The sequence below is a fragment of the Odocoileus virginianus genome, chromosome 1 (assembly GCF_023699985.2).
Source record: "Odocoileus virginianus isolate 20LAN1187 ecotype Illinois chromosome 1, Ovbor_1.2, whole genome shotgun sequence".
Taxonomy (NCBI): Eukaryota; Metazoa; Chordata; class Mammalia; order Artiodactyla; family Cervidae; genus Odocoileus; species Odocoileus virginianus.
In genome coordinates this window covers 42,510,058-42,532,958 of record NC_069674.1, presented here as the reverse complement: position 1 = coordinate 42,532,958, position 22,901 = coordinate 42,510,058, and the positions used below count along the sequence as shown (strand labels likewise).

Sequence of the window (22,901 nt, the reverse complement as noted above, 5' to 3'; positions counted from 1 at the left end):
CCACAATGCTTGCCCTTGCACAACAGGACCCTTCATAAATATGCAGGCACCCTTGCCCATTGGTGAATAATCATCCACCCCTATAGCTTAAAATTTCCCCAGTTTTGTTATTCAAAGAGACAATGCTTTGGGAAATATTCCTGGGCTTCTCTTTACTTACTGCAAGTAACAAATCCTTCCTTCTCCTGGTCTTTGACCTGGTTGTGTCTTCTAGCTAAACACCCACCAAGAGGCAGATCCAGTTTGGGGGTAATAACAGCTCACTTGCTAGAACTTTCAAGGCATGGTGCCCAGACCAGCAGTAGGAGACATCTGCGAACCTGTTAGAAAAGGACTCTCTTCCCCAGCCCATTCACCAAATCAGAACCTTGACCTGTGATTCTGATGCACGCTTTAAGAGTCTGAAGACTGCTGCTTTATATGCATCTCTGAAGTTTTTTAATGAAGAATCTTTTCTGTTCTATTGAACATACTAATTTTTTTAATGTTACCATTTTAGTGATAGATGTGACCCTTAGGTAGGATCTACTCTCTGATGACCTTGAAGGACAGAAGAATTTGTCACAAAATATGCATAAGGATCATTTTAGGCTGATTGTGTTTAAAAAACGACAGACAGGAGAGGAACTCTGAAAACCAAGTCAAAGTTACCCTTTGGTAAGAGAAATTTACATTTATAAGGGGAATCTCCCTCTCAGTATCAGGAAGAGGGTGGTATGTGTGTGTGTGTGTGTGTGTGTGTGTGTGTGTGTGTGTGTTGTCATGTCCAAGTCTTTGTGACCCTATAGACTGTAGCCTGCCAGGCTCCTCTGTCCATGGGATTTTCCAGGCAAGAATACTGGAGTGGGTTGCCATTTCCTACTCCAGAGGATCTTCCCGACCCAGGGAGTGAACTCACATCTCCTACAGCTCTTGCACTGGCAAGCAAATTCTTTACCACTGCACCACCCCAGAAGCCCAACCAGGAAAAGGAGAATGACTAAATCTACAGAAATTCCTATCACTGGAGAAGACAAGGACTCAAATCTGCATAGTAACCATATTCTTATTTACTGTTCTTCGTCTGAAAACCTGGCTCTCCCTCACACATTATCTTTTGTTTTTATCTGGAAATGTTATTTTAAGGTGATAGCTTGGGCCAGTTTGGTGTTCCTGCGTATCTCCTTTTTGTGTGAGGGCTTCCCTTGTGACTCAGCTGGTAAAGAATCCGCCTGCAATGTGGGAGACCTGGGTTCGAGCCCTGGGTTGGGAAGATCTCCTGGAGAAGAGAAAGGTTACCCACCCCAGTATTCTGACCTGGAGAATTCCATGGATTGTATAGTCCATAGGGTCCCAAAGAGTCGGAAACAACTGAGTGACTTTCACTTTACTTTACTTTTCCTTTGTATGAAGGAGGATGTCTGTGCTTTTTCTCCTGTTCATCTCTCTTATTACAGGGGTCAGGGGAAGGTGTCAGCCAAGTATCTAGAAGGGTAGAGGGAAAATTCTTTTTTCTCCCCTACAACCTCTCCCCATATATGCATGATATGCTTCAAGACCAAAAAGTAGGATTCTGTAACCCTACAGCCCAGCAGCACATTGTCAATCTTAGGGACTGGAGGGTCGGTATTTTCCAGGAAGAGGGATAAGGGAAATAAATGAGTCAGAGTGAAAAATATTTAATTCTTGGAAATCCCTTCCAAAGGGCTTTAGGTCCTACACTGCCTCCTAGAACCTGTTTCCTTGAGCAATTATGCAACCTGATGTTTTGTGAAAGACAGTCTTGCTTAGAAGATGAATGAGACTTTTCACTTGGGTCTTAGGAGGGGAAGGCTTGACCTTTCTTACTCCATTTCATTATGAAAATTAATGGAGAAGAGGGAGATTTATCTCATAGTCAATTAAAGTATTCCAGATGATCAATTGAAATTGTGTAGTATATTAGGTAACAAAAGTGAAAAAGAATCGTTCTTCAGATTAAAGTGCCATTTTTATTACAAAGTAAGCATTTTAAAAAAGGACTTTTACAATTCAAATAACATCTCCCTTATCCTCTCTTGGCCACAAAAATGAGAGACTTGTCCTTTTGTTGTGAATAATTTTCAAATGAAAGAGTCACAGTGGGGGTGAGACTAACAGAGCTACAAAAGAGAAGATTGATTCATCTTTTGACATTTTGGTTTCTTGTGTATTTATTAAAAATTATACCATTTTAGTGGAATAGCTTTTAACAAATGTCAACCTCAAGCATTTTCACATTCTTTAAAAACCAATTTCACATGTCAGCTGATTCTCTACACTTCCAGTCTTGGTACAATTTGAGGAGTGTGCATTCAGGAGTCTCACTGGTCTCCACTGAATTTTCATCAAAGAGGATTAACAGTGCTCCAGTTAAAGATTTTTCTTCTCTGTTACACTACTTTATATCTTGTATGTTCTTTTCCTCTCACAAATGCATGTTACTCATTTCTAATTTTGTTATTTTATACTTAATTAGAACTCTACAATATTCATTTCTGAAAACATTTTCTGGATTTCATAATGTTCTCTACATTAAATAATGTCTTTAAATTAGTCACAGTCAATAATTTACCCCCCTAAATTTTTTGCAGGATATGTTAATCTGAAAAGGATTTTGGGGTGGGGGGAGGGTTTGGTGGGGGTATCTAAATGTGAAATTGAAAGTGTATGCTGCGTGCTAAGTCACTTCAGTTGTGTCCGGTTCTGCCAGCCTATGGACTGTAGCCCACCAGGCTCCTCTGTCCATGGGATTCTCCAGGCAAGAATACTGGAGTGGGTTGCCATGCCCTCCTCCAGGGGATCTCCCCAACCCAGGAATTCATGTCTCCTGCTTTGCCTGGTGGGTTTATTATCACCAGTGCCACCTGGTGTTGGGAAGAAATTTTCCTCCACCCTTTCTAGATTATTCTGGCTAGTCTAAGAATTCAATTGACGTGAGACAGAGTAATAGAGAAAAATCAAAAAGTTTAATAACATGCACATGTGAGAGAGACTCAGGAAAAACTCAACTCATCAAAATAGCTGAAAACTTCACCTTAAATACCGTCTTTAGCCAAAGACAAAAGAGGATGTTGAGGGTGGTGGTCTGGGACTTCAAAGGGGAGGAAGGCAACTGACATAGAGAGGGAAAAGCAAATATTCAGTAAACAAATGCTTGCTGGGCCACATTGAGACAGTGAGACACAGACAGGAGTTCCAACAGACAGACTTACCTAAATTCCTCCCTGTCTCCACGCCTAGTTCATACTTCAGCCATTCATCTGTGGTAATGGCTCCCTTCCTGAAATACGGCCTCTGTCTTCATTCTTTACGTAGTTAGGGGGAAGGCTGAAATTTCTTCCTGAGTCTTTTGAGCCTTGATTGTTTTCACCTTGAAATAATCTACATGCCAAAGAGACATCTTGAGGGGGCAAATTTACAAAAGATTATGATGTTTATATCTCTGCCATTTAGATGAAAAATGATGCCATTATTATTGATCTCAAAAGTATGATTGACTTATTTACAACATTTTTCACTACTTTGCTTTCTTTTATGTTTTGTACTTGCTTGTATATTGTCTGTATGTTAATTGCCACTGCTACCAAAAAAAAATGACTTTAAAATGTTCTCAGATTGTGCAGTTTATCAGAAGAAACATAAAGGGGGGTAGCCTTCCTTTGGTGATTTTACTGAGAAGTTCTAATCTGCATAACCGCAGGCAACGAAAGGTGGTGGTTTTGAGATCAGAAATTCCTGGGTTCTAATTCTAGCTCTTCCTATTACATGAGTTGAATGACAATGAGAAAAATATTTAATTTTCAGCACAAGGCGCATAACAAGGCTGATAGCAACTGAAAAAGTATTTTTAGAGTGTTTGTTCAATATCACCCACTGACCTGCAGAGGGAGGGATTCAGCTGATGTGGCTAATAGACATTTATCCCCTTTTTTCCCTCATAACAGAAACTGCGTTCAAGATTAAAACTTTCATATATATAGCTATCCTTCCCCAATTAGAAAGAACTGTTTTTAAATCAAGAATATAAGGGAAGCCATGTCCCACTGTGAGAGGATGGTCTTTTTAGAACAGGGAGAATACTTATTTTCATCAGTGCTTTTAGAATCAATTTCTTTAAAAGGGGCACAAAAGACTTTGTTTTTAAATTAACATAGCACTGTGGTCACAGATTTTTTTTTAATTATAATACAAATTTCTTGAAAGGGAAAAATTAAATAAAAAGAAAGGGAATAAGGAAGCGGGGAGGTTAAAAGAAAGAAGGTAGGAAGAAACAAAGCATTTGCTATCATTGATTGAAAGGAACTCAGATCGTGGTCAGAATTCAAAGCAACTAAACCAATATTTCCAAAACACCTAAACTGTCCAGCCAAGAACTCACATTGTAAGACTAATTCTGTTTACTAGCATAGTAAAGGCTCCTAAATGTCCTGCAGTAAAGAATACTGTCCATATTGTCTTGAATTGTCTAGGATTTCCAAAACTTCTTTAATCATTAAACCCTATTTTCCTTGAAATATCTCTAAACACTTTTCTGAACTAGCTTTCTAAATAATATAATTTGGAGACTGCTACTCTTAGCTAATCACTAGGTACATCTGAAAACCTAGGGCTAAGTCTTTAAATATCTGAGGTCCCAGAGATCTGTCACACTTTGGGCCCCACTGTCCATATGTTGAAGTCTAAACAGACTCTATGCCATTGACTAATTATGTTAGATACTTGCACAGTTTTGTTTATGTGGTCCCTGTTCTATTAATCAAAATCCCAGTTATCCTCAAGACTCAGCTAAACTATCTTTTTTAATCCTCCTGAATAAAATTAATTTCTTTGTGGAGGATCCTACAATACTGTGGAGTCTTGACTCTATTACAGATTTTATTTGACTCCTGAAATTTTCTTTGCAAAATTAAATCACACACATACATATTAAACAAAATATAGCTCTTATACTGCCTTGTATAATTACATATAATTTGCCTCTAAAACTGGGCTTAAAATCCTCTTGAATCTTTAAATCTTCCATTAAATTCTACAGAATGCTTTACAGAGAACAGAAACTCAAATGTATTTCCCACTTGAATTAAATAATGACCCAGAATCAGAACCACAGATAATTTGAAGCTAGTTTAGAAAAGAGGAAATTGAGTTTGTTTCTAATATTCCCTCCATCCTCCATCTAGACCCATGCTTACTAGATTAAACTTCTTAAGACAAGAAAATAAAATAATATATTTTACCCTCTGACGTTAAAATATCATGAAGAAAAATCCATCCATAGATTAATGATTTCTGAGAACTAGCTCATATGCATTATATTAGCAGATAATTTGGGCCTTTCAATATGGGCAAAGATTGTAGTGCAGCTAACAAATGCATTCAAATAAATGTAAAAAGTCAGTGTGCGTAATTCAAATCCAAAATCCATTGAGTGGGTTTTATTGGCTCGTATCATCAGGAGAATTTCCTTTCCACTTAGTTTACTTGCACTGGCACAGCTTTAGGAAAATGAATCTGCAGATAATGCTTTACTTTACATCGAGCCATGGAGGGAATTCTACATTTCTCATTAATTTTCTTTATTGTCTTAGATTCCATTTCATGAAAAATATTTCTCAATAAACTAGAGTTAAAACTTTGGTGAGATGGGATCTAAGCAAAGAATTCTTAATCTCTATAGCCTTCCAACAGACAAAAATTCTGGGAGCTGGCATGCTTTCCTGACTTTCTGAAGAACATTTTTTTCTTATGATATTTATTGCTTTCTTTCTAATTTTACAAGCAGTCTTGTCAAGAATGAAAAGTGTACATTGCACGTCACCCAACTGCACTTCACTTCATTGAGCCTCGCAGATACTGCAATTTTACAAATTGAAGTTTTGTGGAAACCCTGAATTGAGCAAGCCCACCAGTGCCATTTTTCCAACCACATTTGCTCATTTCATTCTCTGTGCCACATTTTGGTAATTTTCAAAACAATTCAAACTTGTTCATTGTTATTATTACTGACCTGTGATGAATGATCTTTGATGTCACTATTGCAAAAAAAAAAATGACTCATAGAAGGCTTATATGATAGTTAGCATTTTTTAGCAATAAAGTATTTTTTAATGAATGTATATCCATTGGTTTTTCTGACATAATGATATAGCACACTTAGACTATAGAACTTTCACATGTACTGTGGAACCATAAAATTTGTGTGCATTGCTTTATTGTAATACTCATTTTATTTCAGTGGTCTAAAAACTGAACCTACAATATCTCTGAAGTATGCCTATATACCCACATAAGTGTCTTTTTTTCCACAGGCTTATGGAAATTAATTTGGACAATATGTTTATTGCCGATGACAGTTCATAATATAAATTCTAAGTTCTTTACATGAATTAGTTCATTTAATCCTCACAATACTCTCATGGGCAGGTACTATTATGATCCCCATTTCATAGATGAGAAAGTAAAGTACATAAGGTTGGTTAGGAGCTTCCCAGGTGGCTCAGGGTCTGTCTTGTTGGGCCCACTTTTAGCAAGAATCCTGCTCTATCCACTTAGAGCAAGTCCACATAGTTGATTTCTGATCACTATAATATCTGATCACATTCCTCAACTGCTATCTTTAATATTTGATCACTTGGGCCTGCCTTCTGCAAGAATCCTGTTAAGTTGGTTCAGCCAAAATCCCCCCTTAGCCCCAGTGTTTCCTTTTAGTAATTTTCCATCCATTGACTGTCCCCTCCATTCCCCTCTGCACCCCTTGGCTACAAATTCCCACTTGTTCATGTTGTATTCAGAATTGAGCCAGTTTTGTACCAGGGTCTCTTTTTCCCTATCACAACTGTCCTGAATAAAATCTGTTTTTATTGCTTTAACTACCAACCAGCTCTGATTTTTCTTTAACATAATACATCAGAAATTGCATGGAAAGGCGTTAACACACTTTTTATTGGATGTGTATCTGTGCTATTAACCCATCAAAATGCATTGAACCATTCCCCCTAAAGATAGAAAGTGATGTCCAAGGAAATTATGAGAAGCAAAGTGCTGATGGGAAAAAACAAAATGGTGAGTGAAACACATATATTTACTCCTGCTAAAGGCTTAGTAAAATGAATTCACAAGAGATTTATTATAAATCACAAACCCACAATGACAGGAAGAATGGAAGAGTGCATAGTAACAACAAAATTTGGAAGCTAGAAAGCGAATGGATGTTTTATAAATCATGTTTCAAATCTGATAAAAGAAAATCCTGTCAGTGCTGAAGAAAGCCAAAAACAAACCAGTTTACACTGTGTGTGTGCTTGTGCTGAGTCACTTCAGTCATGTCCAACTCTTTGTGACGCTATGGACATAGCCTGCCAGGCTCCTCTGTCCATGGGATTCTCCAGGCAAGAATACTGGAGTTGGTTGCAACGCCCTGCTCCAGAGGATCTTCCTGTCCTAGGGATCGACTCATGTCTCTTACATCTCCAGCTTTGGCAGGCGAGTTCTTTACCACTAATGCCACCTGGGAAGTCCAATTTATACTGTACTATCCCCTAGAGAATCAAAATTGGTGAAAACACACATCTCTGAGAGCAGAGCTGAATGGAGGCTAAAGAATATTGATTGAAAGTCTATTTAAGAAACAGGGGAGGTGACGTCAAGAGTGCAACACAGATCATTTCCAACCTCAGTTCCCCTCACCAAGAAGACCAACAACCGATTATGCATGGACTAGACACCATCATGAGAATCCCAGAACCTGGGGGTGAGGCTGAAGAATCTCCCTGAGTGACAGAAGGGCCACGCAAGCAGGGTAAGAGGAACAGTTTTGCCTTGACTGCCAACCTCCCCCAGGTTAGCACAGCATCATGCCAAGAAGCTCGCTGGGCCTGTGGCCCCTCCAGTGGCAAGAGAGAGCACAGGGGAGTATCTAGCTGCCCCAGCATTCTGGAACACTGCCCAGGAAGCCCACTTGGGTCTCGCCTCACAAGGATCTCGGGGACAATCTACAGAGTTAGACCAGTCTGGACCGGACAGAGACAGAGAAGCGGAGGAGGGCTTACAGCAACCAGTACTCAGATCTCCGAGGATCACACTCCGCCAGCAGCTGTCCCTGGGCAGAGACCCAGCCAGCAGCTGTGCCCATTGGCAGAGCCTCGCCGTTTACCTTATCTGGCCAGGGAGCTAGGTTGGCAATTGTGCTTGACTTGGATCCCCGGCCAAGAGGCTACACCTGTCATGAAGCCTGTTCTACAGCCCTGCTCAGCTCGGGAAGCAAATTTCCAGTCTCTCTCCAACTGCTGAGCCTAGCCTCCAGTCCCACCCGACCATGAAGCCTAGCCAGAGACCCTGGGCGGCCATGAAGCGGCCCATCCTGCAGTCCCGCTCAGACAGGAAACCAAGCCAGCAGCTCTGTCCAGTCGTTGGGCATAGCCTCTGGCCGCACAGAGCCAGGGAGCCTGAACAGTGATACTGGGCAGCCCCAGAGCCCAGCCCACTACATCACCCAGCAGTGGAGCCCAGCCTACAGACTCCACAACCGCTGACAGAGCCAGAGCTTCACCGGAAAGGAGCTCAGCCATGACCCCACCCCGATCACGGAGCACAGGCTGCGGCCCTCTTGACCGCAGCTTCCCTGGTGCTCAGGCAGTGAAGAATCTGCCTGCGATGCAGGAGACCCAGGTTCGATCCCTGGGTTGGGAAGATCTCCTGGAGAAAGGAATGGCAAGCACTCCAGTATTCTTTCCTGGAGAATCTCATGGACAGAGGAGGCTGGCAGGCTACAGTCCATGAGGTCGCAAAGAGTCGGACACGACTGAGCTACTAAACACACACCACTTGACCAGAAAGTCTAGACAGCAACACAGCCCAGCTGACCAGTCTCCAGCCTCACTCAGTTACAAGAAACAGTTTTGGCTGAGCAAGCTGTCAAGTTTTACAGTGTTAAATCATTATGATTTGAGAATTTTTTATAACTAACTATTCTTTATCCTTACCTAGAAGCTGTTACTCTGAAGTGGAGAGTTTTATGACAAAAAAATAACCAAAGAACCCTAGAATATGTGAGATTGAGATGAGGTTCAAGTAAACAAACATGAGAGTTTGGAAAGCTAGACACCTGTAATGGCAGACAAAATACTTGATAAAATTGCTGTCTATGATAACTTGACGGAGAAGGCAAAGGCACCCCACTCCAGTACTCTTGCCTGCAAAAACCCATGGACGGAGGAGCCTGGTGGGCTGCGGTCCATGGGGTCGCTAAGAGTCAGACACGACTGAGCGACTTCACTTTCACTTTTCACTTTCATGCATTGGAGAAGGAAATGGCAATCCACTCCAGTGTTCTTGCCTGGAGAATCCCAGGGATGGGGGAGCCTGGTGGGCTGCTGTCTATGGGGTCACACAGAGTCGGACACCACTGAAGCGACTTAGCAACAGCAGCAGTATGATAACTTGAAAGACAGGCCACTACCTATGAGTCTGTAGCTTTAACAGAAGTGGTTGGAAAGTGTTCTATATTGTCTCCTATTGCCGGCCTTCAGCAAGGTATTACTGGAAAAGATGAGCTCAGGCAAAAAATTGTCTGGTTTCCAAGCAATAACAGAAGGGAATAAACAAATTCAAATGCTTCACGAGGTTAGAAAATCTGTTTCTCCTTTCCCCAAATATGAAGAGATAGAGAAAGTGAAAGTGAAAGTCACTCAGCCGTGTCCAACTCTTTGTGACCCAGGCCAGAATACTGGAGTGGGTAGCCTTTCCCTTTTCCAGGGCATCTTCCCAACCGAGGGATCGATCCCAGGTCTCCCGCATTGCAGGCAGATTCTTTACCAGTTGAGCCACAAGAGAAGCCCAAATATGAAGAGAGAAGGTGTTAAGACACCTTAGGCAACAAAATCCAATAAGACTTCTCAGCTAGGCAAAGTAACTCAGCCTTGCAACAGACATCAAAATAAGGGTGCCACCTTCCCAGCCAAACCCTGACTTACAGCATCCACTCTTCATTTGAGAGATACAAGAGTGAAGACAGGGAAAGTTTAAGAATCATATATAGAGGAAATCTATCTGCATGGCAACCAGCATATGGAACTTACCGAAAGTAAACAGATTGAAAACTGTCAGAATTTTGGAGGAACTACCAAAGAAATCAGGAGGATGGTTTAAAGATGCCTCTTTTGGAAAAGTTTTAACACAATCCCTTAAGAAGGAAGGGACAGTGGAAGCTACACACATTCCCAGAAAAGGCATTCTCACCAAAGTCTGTGTCTGATGTGAGTATAAAGGGTAATGGATGAGAAAGAACTTCCCAAAAGGAAAGCCAGGGGCTGTGCGGAACAGTGATCAAGGAAATTCCTCTCTGAAAGCAGAATCAGGGCCAAGCAAAGAATTTCTTCCACCTCCAGGCTAAAAAGCCTTAAGAAAGCTTGTTTAATAGAATTTCAGAATCTATGAACCAGAGATTGCCATGTCTTCCATCCTTTCCCTTTCCCGGTAGAGTTTTCTTTGTGTTTATCCTGTGCCTGCTCCACCATCACTAAGTGGGTAGGGAAAGTAGATAACTTTCCTTCCCTGTTCACATGTCTATAGTTTAGAAGCTGTCTCATCCAGCCCTCAGAACGGGACTGCATACCACCCAGAAATCTCAAACTTGAAACTGGATGCAGCAATCAGATAGGTTGTCTGCCTTGGATGATATGTTCTACACGTGGGAGGAATATGAGACAGATCCTAAGTACCAACAGAACAAGCAATCATAAAAGTCTCTTGAATGTTCACAAAACCTTCCCAGGCACAAGCTAGATTACATTTTCCAAACTTGCCTTCCATTTAGGTCTGATGATCTATAACAGAGTTTGACCAATAGAATATGAATGTAATGCTATGTCCCAGCTCTAGGTCTGGCCCATTAAAATCCCCCAAGGTGACCCTCCCTCTCTTTTTCTCTCTGCATGCCAGATTCAGAGATCCCAATAAGAGGATTCCAAGATCCTCGGGAATAGTAGAGTCATAAGATCAGACAAACAACAAAAAGTCTAGGTCATCATAGAACCATGAAAGGAAAACAAAGAAAACAGCCAGGAGGCGACCATCAGCAAAGAGTGGAGAAAACTTTCTATGAACCAAAGGATGCCATTCATTCTTAGTTTCTTCTACAACTCCCATGTTTCATTCAATAAAAGTGCACTTTTGTCATTGGAAGCCACAAGAAATGTAATGTTTCAAAATAACATTATCATAGTTCTGATTGTTATCTTCATCAAATTGATATGCATATATGAGAATGGGAGGAAAGGGATAATTTTTATCTCTATGGGACAATTGCTTTTAAAATATTGAGAGTCCCTTGGACTGCAAGGAGACCCAACCAGTCCATCCTAAAGGAAATCAATCCTGAATATTCATTGGAAGGACTGATGCTGAAGCTGAAACTCTAATACTTTGGCCACCTGATTCAAAAAACTGACTCATTTGAACAGCCACCAATGCTAGGAAAGATTGAAGGTGGGAGGAGAAGGGGACAACAGAGGATGAGATGGTTGAATGGCATCACTGACTCAATGGACATGAGTTTGAGAAAACTCCAGGAGTTGGTGATGGACAGGGAGGCCTGGTGTGCTGCAGTCCATGGGGTTGCAAACAGTCAGACATGACTGAGCAACTGAACTGAACTGAAATGAACTGAATATTTATTTGAATAGCAAAATGAACAAGCTCATTAGCAGCATTAAAAATGAACCAAGAAACTGGCAGACTTTATGTCTGTGACTAAAGGAAAATATCCTTCCATTTTCGTAGCCTCTGAAAGTTTAGAAACTATCCAATGGACTACTTTCTACTTTCTTTTGTCTAGTAGCCATGTGTATAAAAGATAGATGCATTCCTACAAAAGTAAGATTTTTCCCTAGGGAAAGCTCAGAAAGCATAACTCTATTCAAAATATATTAGCCCATAAAATCAACTTACTACTATTCATATTTAGGAGCTTACTGAGAAATAAGTTTCTATAAAGTTATATCAAAAGTAAAGATAACAGAATGCATTTTGAAGAGGTCACATACAAAAAGAACCATCATTCTCTTGTAATGGGGAAAGATCACATTACAGATAGCCTTTCTAGAAAGAAATGCATTGAATGCACCATGAACTTGAGAATACTGTGCCAAGGAGAACTAGGACTCCATGTAAGTTGTTCTTTTGACTTAAAGTTATAATACCTTGCCCTCCCTCAATTCCATATTGTATTTCAGCAACTCAAGGCTCTAAAGTGAGTTCATATAATACAGACAAGTACTATCTTAGTCTCATGCTTGCAAATACCCTGATTAACCTAAAGCAATGTGATTAGTGGCAAAATGACACCAGAATCAAAGTCAGGAGTCCTGGATTCCTGTCCTGGAGCTGCCACTAGCCAACTCTCATTTGTCTTTCCTGTAAATGGTTAAATTAGATAATCTCTAAGTCTCATGCCAGAAATTCCATGGCTTTCTGGCTGGTGGTAACCAGGACTGAAGAACTCACAGATTGTTGAGCCTCTGTCGGCAACTAACAGACTCCCCTCCTCTGCTACTCAGCCCCGCAGTACATCTTGTCTTCCTTCCCTTTAGTTGTCCTTTCTCTTCTTCTGCCAGGTCCCTGCCTCCATTCAACACTACCATCCATTATTCTCCAACTATAAGAGTAATGTTCGTTGTGCCAAATACTTGACTTTCATTATCTCATTTAATCCTGACAACCGCCTCATGGAAGAGGTAAAACTATTTTCTCATTTTACAGATCATGAGCCTGAGACTTAGAAAGATAGTCTTTGCTTCCCTCTACCTATGACTGTTCTATTCCAGGGTGCACGACAGAACCATCATTAAACACCCTGAATGGAATCCTTGGCCACGGTGACAAGAGTAAAAGGACCAAACGAATGATCTCACAATGCCCGGCTCACAACCGCTGTTCAGGGTTAAGCCAATCCCTTATGTAACGCCTGAGGTTAAAGTGGGGCTGTAAACGTTGCTTTGGGAAGGGAGTGATCACTCAAGCTGCTTTTCTCCACTAACTTTCACAGATCTCAGCTGCGCTTTAGCTGCATAGGGAGTTTGGATGTGATGTATCCACCATGAACAAGGACAATATCTTCACACTCATGAAAACTAATAACAACGGGTCAGGAACCAGAGATAAACATGTTGGTCACAGGGTCTTTCTTCTCCTTATACTTAATTCACTTTAGTCTTATTCCTCTATTTTACTCACAAAGATGCTGTGAAAGCTAAACTATGAGAAGCATTAGATTGTGACTGTAAAGAGTGAAAAGGTTTTAGGTCCTTGAGCAGGTTATCCTTCATAAGCCCCTATTTCCTCGTGTGTAAAATTATAAAAGTAGCTATTTTCAAGGGTTTTTATAAGGGTTGAATAATTTATACCACCTCACACTGGGTAGAATGGCTATTATCAAAAAATGAAAAATAACTGTTGGTGAGGATGTGGAGAAAAGGGAGTCCCAATAACTGTTGGTGGAAATATAAATAGGTGGAAATACTATGGGAAAAAGTATGGAGGTTCCTCATAAAAAATTTATAATAAAACTACTATATAATCCAGCAATTCCATTTCTAGGTATTTATCTGAAGAAAGTGAAAACACTAATTTGGAAAGAAATACACACCCCCATTGTTTACAACAGCAAAGATATAGTAACAACCTATGTCAACTGATAGAAGAATGGATAAAGAAAATTTGAAATATATATGTGTGTGTGATAGAAGAATGGATAAAGAAAATCTGAAATATAAAGAAAATGGAATATTACTCAGCCATAAAAAAGAATGAAACCTTGTCATTTGTGACATGGATACCTTGAGGGCATTATGCTAAATGAAATCAGTCAGATCGACAAAGACAAATACTAAATGATCTTATTTACATGTGGAATCGAAAAAAAAGGCCAAAAAAACAGAAAAACAAGCTAGTAGATACGGAAGTTAGATTGGTGGTTGCCAGAGGTGGGTAGATAGGAAGTAACTGATATGAGTGAAGGGGGCTAAAAGAAAAAAAATTCCAGTTATGAAATACATAAGCCATGGGAATATAATGTATAACATGGTGACTATAGTTTAAAATATTGTATTGTGTATTTGAGGGCTTCTCTGGTAGCTCAGACAGTAAAGAATCTGCCTGCAATTCAGGAGACTTGGGTTCTATCCCTGAGTTGAGAAGATTCCCTGTAGAAGGGAAAGGCTACCCATTCCAGTATTCTTGTCTGGGAAATTCTATGGACAGAAGAACCTGGAGAGCTACAGTCCATGGGGTCACAGAGAGAGAGTCAGACATGACTGAGTAACTTATACACTATTGTATTTGAAAGCTGCTAGAGAGTAGATTTTAAAAGTTCTTATCACAAGAAAACAAAAATTTCATAACCATACTTGATGACAGATGTTAACTAGACTTGTGATCATTTTTCAATATATACAAATATCAAATAATTATATTGTACACCTGAAACTAATATAATGTTATATGACAATTACACCTCAAGAAAGAAAAGATACTTTATGTGAAAAGCTTGAAACTGTAAATTTTAGATACAAATGTAAATATAGATTAAAACAAATATTATTATATAAGGATACAAGGACATATATATACACATAAGTAAAGGCATAGATGATAGAAGATAGAAAGATGAACACATACAAAAGTGAGTCTGTACATACAAAATCTTTCCAGTGAGTTTGACAAAGTCCTTAAAACAGCAGCGCCAGAGGCTCCTGAGCAAGTTCATTTTTACTGCACAGGGCTCTGGCGCCACCTTGTGGCCACATAGCATAGCAGCCCAGCACTGACTCCAACCACAGAAGCTGCCAAGTCTGACCTTTCTAAAGCCCTACCCCTTAAACACTGAAAAGATGAAATAGCTTCCTTGATTGGAAGAACTCTATCCTGTTTCAGATGCAAACAGTGCATAAAGCTCACTCTATCATCCACAAACCCACCTGTGTGTTTTTTATTGAATTATCCCAACTAAACTTAACTGTCTCTGTGCAACTCAAGTTATGCCCTTAAGAATTCTGCAACTGTCAATCAATTGAGAGAGAGGCATAATACACAAGTGACTAAAACAGGACCAGAAAAGAGCCGGATGGAGCTGTGTAGACAAAAATGAGCGTTTTGGAGGGAACCTAACCAGAATGCAAAAGCAAGACTAAGGGCAGGCTACACTAAGAGTTGAGTGGGAAAATAATTCAACACATTTTCTTTGAGCTCCAGCTCCTCTGGGTCAGGCTCTTTGCTAAGGGCTAGAGATCTGAAGACGGCTACCACCTTCAGAAGCTCACTGAGGCGATATCTTGAGGGAGGACTAAGGAATCACGCCCAATACCCCATGTTAACCCAAACAAGCAGTAAATCAAGGGGAGGAAAACTACTAGATTTATAAAGCTAATTCCGGGATATCAACATGTTGCTAGACCAAAGCAAAGTTTAATCCATATAAGCTACTTCTTCTTTTGGAAAGAAAACAAAATCTTTCGCTTTGTGTTCCCCAGAGAAAAATTGTTCCCTCTTCTAAGGCCAAGTTCAAAACATTCCTTCTTCCATTGTATCTCCTCTCACCAACTGAATCCCAAATCATTGGCCCAGTGTTTCTATGAATTTTAAGCACCCCAGCCCTAATTTTATTACTTAGGATTTGCTTCTGAGTGACTTTGCATTTTTTTTCTCCAGTGAACTAAATCATTCATATATCTTGTCCCAATTTCTCCTAAATAAATATTGTACTCTTTGAAGGTACGAAATAGGTCCTCAATTTCTGCAGTTTCAAAGTCCCTGCCTCCATCGCTTCAGCTGGTCTTGACCCCCATCAGGCTTAAGCTCACTTGCCATCCTTCACCTCTGCCCACAAGGCTACGTACATAGAAACTCTCCTTCTTCATCTTCCTTCCAAGCCCTCAGAAAGAGGTGGCCCCTCTTCTTTTCAGAGAATCTTTCCAAAATCATGTTCTGGTTTTCATCTCCTTTCACTTTTCTCCAGCACCTAACATCATTCTTTGCTGATAAAGCCTTAGGTTACTTCCACATCTTGGCTATTAAACATCAGTGTGCATATCTTTTCATATCAGTGTTTTTGCTTTCTTCAGGCATATACACAGAAGCGGGATTGCTGCATAACACAGTAGTTTTAATTTTTTGAGGCACCTCCATACTGTTTTCTACAGCAGCTGCACCAAATTTACATTTCAACAGTATACTAGGGTTCCCTTTTCTATACATCCCTGCCAACATTTATTATTTGTTGTCCATTTGACGATAGGCATTCTGACAGGTGTGAGATGATATCTCACTGTGCTTCTGATTTTCATTTCCCTGATAATAAGTGATGCTGAGCATTTTTTCATGTGCTCAACAGATTTGTTTATTTCCTATCTCATTTGACTTTTTTTTATTACACTTGACACTGTTGACCACTTGCCCCTCCTTAAATTCTCTCCAGATACTCTTCATTCAGTAAGTGCTTATCAGCTTTTCCCTATATACTATGCTCTTCCTTAGTTGAGGAGTCAAATAGAAAGAAATGATCCCTGCCCTCAGCCGTTCCCGGTTTAGCAGGGAAAGCTGAATACACTGTAAGGAGAGTTCAGGGGAAGAAGTAGATGAGTGTCCTGGTCCTCCTACTAAACTTTTCCATGTTCTTCTCTCCCCACAACAAAGGTCTCTACGACTATGGATCACAACTATGGATCTGCAACTATGGATACCCTATTCATGTATACATCCCCAACACAGCACATATATAGTTCAGTTCAATTCAGTTCAGTCGCTCAGTCATGTCTGACTCTGTGACCACATGGACTGCAGCACACCAGGCCTCCCTGTCCATCACCAACTCATGGAGTTTACTCAAACTCATGTCCATTGAGTTAGTGATGCCATCCAACCATCTCATCCTCTGTCGTCCCCTTCTCCTCCCGCCTTCAATCTTTCCCAGCATCAGGGTCTTTTCAAAGGAGTCAGTTCTTCTCATCAGGTGGCCAGAGTACTGGAGTTTCAGCTTCAACATCAGTCCCTCCAATAAACACCCAGGACTGATCTCCCTTAGAATGGACTGGTTGGATCTCCTTGCAGTCCAAGGGACTCTCAAGAGTCTTCTCCAACACCACAGTTCAAAAGCATCAACAACTCTCACATCCACACATGACTACTGGAAAAACCATAGCCTTGACTAGATGGACCTTTGTTGACAAAGTAATGTCTCTGCTTTTTAATACGCTGTCTAGGTTGGTCATAACTTTTCTCCCAAGGAGTAAGAGTCTTTTAATTTCATGGCTGCAGTCACCATCTGCAGTGATCTTGGAGCCCAAAATAATAAAGTTTGTAACTGTTTCCACTGTTTCCCCATCTATTTGCCATGAAGTGATGGGACCAAATGCCATGATCTTTGTTTTCTGAAAGTTGAGCTTTAAGCCAACTTTTTCACTCTCCTCTTTCACTTTCATCAAGAGGCTCTTTAGTTCTTCTTCACTTTCTGCCATACGGGTGGTGTCATCTGCATATCTGAGGTTATTGATAATTCTCCCAGCAATCTTGATTCCGGCTTGTGCTTCATCCAGCTCAGCGTTTCTCATGATGTACTCTGCATATAAGTTAAATAAACAGGATGACAATATACAGCCTTGATGTACTCCTTTTCCTATTTGGAACCAGTCTGTTGTTCCATGTCCAGTTTTTTGTTTTTTTTTTTCCATGTCCAGTTCTAACTGACCTGCATACAGATTTCTCAAGAGGCAGGTCAGGCAGTCTGGTATTCCCATCTCTTTCAGAATTTTCCACAGTTTATTGTGATCCACACAGTCAAAGGCTTGGGCATAGTCAATAAAGCAGAGATAGATGTTTTTCTGGAACTTCCTTGCTTTTTCTTTATTTCCATTTGTTTTTATTAGTCGGAGGCTAATTACTTTACAATATTGTAGTGGTTTTTGCCATACACTGACATGAATCAGCCATGGATTTACATGTGTTCCCCATCCCGATCCCCCCTCCCACCTCCCTCTCCATCCCATCCCTCTGGGTCTTCCCAGTGCACCAGCCCTGAGCACTTGTCTCATGCATCCAACCTGGGCTGGCAAACTGTTTCACCCTTGATAGTATACTTGTTTCAATGCTGTTCTCTCAGAACATCCCACCCTCGCCTTCTCCCACAGAGTCTATAAGTCTGGTCTGTACATCTGTGTCTCTTTTTCTGTTTTGCATAGAAGGTTATTGTTAACATCTTTTTAAATTCCATATATATGCGTCAGTATACTGTATTGGTCTTTATCTTTCTGGCTTACTTCACTCTGTATAATGGACTCCAGTTTCATCCATCTCATTAGAACTGATTCAAATGAATTCTTTTTAATGGCTGAGTAATATTCCATGGTGTATATGTACCACAGCTTTCTTATCCATTCATCTGCTGATGGGCATCTAGGTTGCTTCCATGTCCTGGCTATTATAAACAGTGCTGTGATGAACATTGGGGTACATGTGTCTCTTTCAGATCTGGTTTCCTCAGTGTGTATGCCCAGGAGTGGGACTGCTGGGTCATATGGCAGTTCTATGCTTTTTCAATGATCCAGTGGATGTTGGCAATTTGATCTCTGGTTCCTCTGCCTTTCCTAAATCTAGCTTGAACATCTGGAAGTTCACAGTTCATGTAGTGTTGAAGCCTGGCTTGGAGAATTTTGAGCATTAATCTACTAGCATGTGAGATGAGTGCAACTGTGCAGTTAGTTTGAGTATTCTTTGGCATTGCTTTTCTTAGGGACTGGAATGAACACTGACCTTTTCCAGTCCTCTGGCCACTGCTGAGCTTTCCAAATTCGCTGGCATACTGAGTGCAGCACTTTCACAGCATCATCTTTTAGGATTTAAAATAGCTCAACTGGAATTCCATCACCTCCACTAGCTTTGTTTGCAGTGATGCTTCCTAAGGCCCAGTTTACTTCACATTTCAGGATGTCTGGATCTAAGTGAGTAATCACACCATTGTGATTATCTGGGTCATGAAGACCTTTTTTGTATAGTTCTTCTGTTAAATCTATTATATTATACATATATATAGTATCAGCAGCAAATATCTTAAGATAAAAAGGTGAGATTTACCATTAGCTTCCCTGGTGACTCAGATGGTAAAGTATCCGCCTGCAATGCAGGAGGCACAGGTTCAAACCCTGAGTCAGGAAGATCCCTGGAGAAGGGAATCGCTACTCGCTCCAGTATTCTTGCTTGGAGAATTCCATGGACAGAGGAGCCTAGTGGGCTACAGTCCGTGGGGTCACAAAGAGTTGGACACTACTGAGCAACTAACACTTTCACTTTTTTCACTACTTTCTGGATATAAATCTGCATTTCAAATGGTCTTCTGTATGGTTTACCCAAAATTACTTCATAATCAAACTGACAAAAGATTAAATTTGGAGTAAGAAAAAAACTGCCAGCTGGCAAGGATACGGAAAAGAGGGAATCCTTAAACATTATTGATGAGAATGTAAATTGGTACAGCCACTATGCAAAAACAGTAAATAATAATAATAGAACCACCATATAATCCAGCAATTCCATCTCTGTGTATATGCTTGAAATAAATGAAATCACTATTCCAAAAAGATATCTGGACTTCCATGGTCACTGCATCATTATTCATAATAGCCAAACAAGGAAACAACCAACCTAAGTGTCGGTCAGTGGGTGAATAGATAAAGGAGAGAGATATATATATAAATATAATGTGTATATCATATACATAGTATATTATATATGTATGTTATTATATTATATATTATATATAGGTTTATATATGATTATATATTATATGTTTATTATATTTTATATAAAATTATATATTATTATATATAATATATAAAACTATATATTACATTATAATATATAATATACACATAATATATATTATATACCTATTTAGTATATATATCATATTATATATATATCATATTATACCTATCTAGTATATATGTCATATTATTCTGGGGTAAAATCACATTCCAAAAACATTTATAAGTCTGTTCCACCAATCTCCAAGTTACAAGAGATAACAAAGATAAAAATGGCAAGATTTCTGCTCTCTTAAAGGTCACAATTTAATGAAGGTAACAGAAACACGTATAAAAGTCTCCAATACAAGACTAATTCTTAAAAATGTTGTAATATAATACCCAACAAGCTAAGGTAAGAGCTAAGCTCCTATAACAGAAGGGACGAAGACAGAGTGGTTTAAAGAAGATTTTTTCGCCGATATGTACTGTGTGATACAGAGATGTGGGGCGAGGAGCATTGCCTGGTTTAAGTTACATGATGCAGGTGGTGAAATCTGTCCTCTTGACTGCAACACTTCTACTTATCCCCAAGATAAACCCCTTCGCGGCCTTCCAGTACACAACTTCAGTATTCTTACATTTCACTGTCTATGCCGGAATGTACTTTCAAAAAGAGTACTGAGGGGCTTCCCTGGTGGTCCAGTAAGTAAGACTTTGCCTTGCATTGGGGGAAAGGGGCCCGATCCCTGATTGCAGAATTAGGGTCCCACATATCTCTTAGCCACAAAGAAGGCATGGAGCAGAAGCAGTACTGTAACAAGTTCAGTGGAGAATTTTTAAATGACCCACATCAAAAAAATCTTCAAAAAATAGAAAGGTACAGAAATATTCATTGAGAATAGGATATAAATAATTGGTGAGGCTTAATGTGATGGCATTTGCAGGTACCTTTCCACAGATCACAACATATTTAAGGACAATAGGATACAAAAAAATAAAGACAATAATGTTTTGGTGGGTTACTTTGTTTTGTTTTTTAGCCACACATCTTGTGGGATTCTAGTTCCCCTACCAGGAATTGAACCCAAGCCCTCAGCAGTGAGAGCAAGGAGTCCTAACCACCAGACTGTCAGGGAAACACTCCCACCCCACACACTTTTTTCTATGAGCATCATCAAGCAGTATTCAGACAGAAATGGATCTGTAAGCCTTGAAAAAAAGCCACCTATTCTTAAAATCCCTCTCAAACAGATGTTTGACTGTTAACTGTGCTGGTGAATAAGCAATAAAGGGCTTGGGGTTGGGGGGGCAGAGTGGAATACATGGAAGAATTTTTTAAAAACCTCCAGTCCCAGGGGTGAATTCTTTCTGCTCCAAACCACTTTCACATACAAACACTGGGGACTACTGACCACATACTTTGAGCATTATTCTACCAATAGATTTTGAACTTATAAAGAGAATTTATCATATAAGACTAGTAGAATCAGAAAATTAGACCAGTAGAGCTTTACCATGTCTGTGCTAAAACAATCATTTTGACACAATAGTTTTCCATGAACTTTAGGTAATTTTTGCTTTACCTTAAAACAAACCTGACCATTCTTACAAAGTAAGAGACTTGGAAATACTGTTGATCATTATTTGAATTATTGTGCACTTAGGAGTTAGTTTGATTTCCAAAGGAGAGAAACTAAATACAGTTCTTATCATCTACTTACAGTTTACTGCCTATTGATCATTGTGATTAACTTTAACAGCATGATCATATTTATTTTATCTATCATCACTGCACTCCATTTATTTATTGAATGGCAGTTCCAAAGTAAAAGTACTTTTGGATTCTAAATTATTATATTTTCCCCCTGACATGTTACTGTGAAATCACTAATTTAATATTTGACCCTATATACAATTGAAGAGGGCTTCCCTCAGCTGGTAGAAAAATCCTCCTGCAGTGCAAGAGACCCTGGCTGGATTCCTGGGTTGGGAAGGGACAGGCTCCCCACTCCAGTATTCCTGGGCTTCCCTGGTGGCTCAGATGGTAAAGAACCTGCCTGCAATGAGCGAAAACTGGGTTTGATCCCTGGGTTGGGACAGTCCCCTGGAGGATGGCATGGCAACCCACTCTAGTATTCCTATCTGGAGAATCCCTGATTGAAGAGCTGTTTTGTTAATATGCTTTCTTGCTAGTCTGGAGAAGGAAATGGCAAACCACTCCAGTATTCTTGCCTGGAGAATCCCATGGACAGAGAAGCCTGGTGGGCTACTGTTCATGGGGTCGCAAAGAGTCAGACATAACTGAGTGACTAAGCACCTAAGCACCTTTCTTGCTACAGTTTAAGCTTATTACAAAATATTCTGAATGATCCAAATTGGTTAGTAACTTACAGTTGAATTCCTATATTAAAATCCTCTAGTTCTGGAGAAGGAAATGGCAACCCACTCCAGTATTCTTGCCTGGAAAAATCCATGGACAGAGGAGTCTGGCGGGCTGAAGTCCATGGGATTACATGACTGAGCATGTGTGCACGAGGGTGGAGGGAGATGGGTTGGTAGCAATAAACTGGTAGAACTAAAAAAATAAAATAAAATAAAATAAAATCCTCTAGTTCTCACAAGTCATACCAAAACTAGCAATCCGCTTTTCAACATTTGTATAGCATAGCATTGTTTTCCACAAGTCATAGTGATTTTTAAAAGCTTGTGCTATAGAGACTGACTCAGAGCATCTTCAGAAGCTTTGGCCTTGTATTTCTCAAAAAAGAAAAAAATCTTTTCCTTCATCTCATACCCAAGTCACAGAACATATGTCTGAAAAAATTGCAGAAACTTTGTCTGTAATACTAACTCCTAATAACTCAAAGTTCTTTAATACTATGTTTTTTTAATCCAGGAGAGTGTTGCCTTTATAACTATACAAATCAATTAGTAAACAACTTCATGTTTTCAATCATTTTACTTTGATACATAGTACATTTATTCAGTACCTTTAAAAATGGAACAAAAAAATTTTCCGAAGTATGGAAATAAAATTTTGGGTATAATTATAAAGCAAAAGTATTTGGGGCTTAATGCCAAATGTTTTAATTAAAAAGAAAAAGCAGTTTT

At 39.7% G+C, this 22,901-nt stretch overlaps 2 long non-coding RNA genes across 2 annotated transcripts in view; one reads left to right on the top strand and one right to left on the bottom strand.

Annotated features, from left to right (window-relative positions):
* Nucleotides 1-2,947: 2,947 nt before the first annotated feature.
* LOC110151609 (uncharacterized) overlaps nucleotides 2,948-22,901 on the bottom strand; it is a 60,833-nt gene continuing 40,879 nt past the window's right edge. Inside the window, exons 3-4 of the long non-coding RNA XR_002318120.2 lie at nucleotides 3,213-3,381; nucleotides 2,948-3,112 (exon numbers count right to left, since the gene is read on the bottom strand). This is a non-coding gene — a long non-coding RNA (uncharacterized lncRNA). The remainder of the gene's footprint in view (nucleotides 3,113-3,212; nucleotides 3,382-22,901) is intronic.
* On the top strand, nucleotides 10,099-11,181 carry LOC139035993 (uncharacterized). The gene is made up of 2 exons (XR_011488677.1): nucleotides 10,099-10,253; nucleotides 10,939-11,181. It is a non-coding gene; the product is annotated as an uncharacterized lncRNA (long non-coding RNA).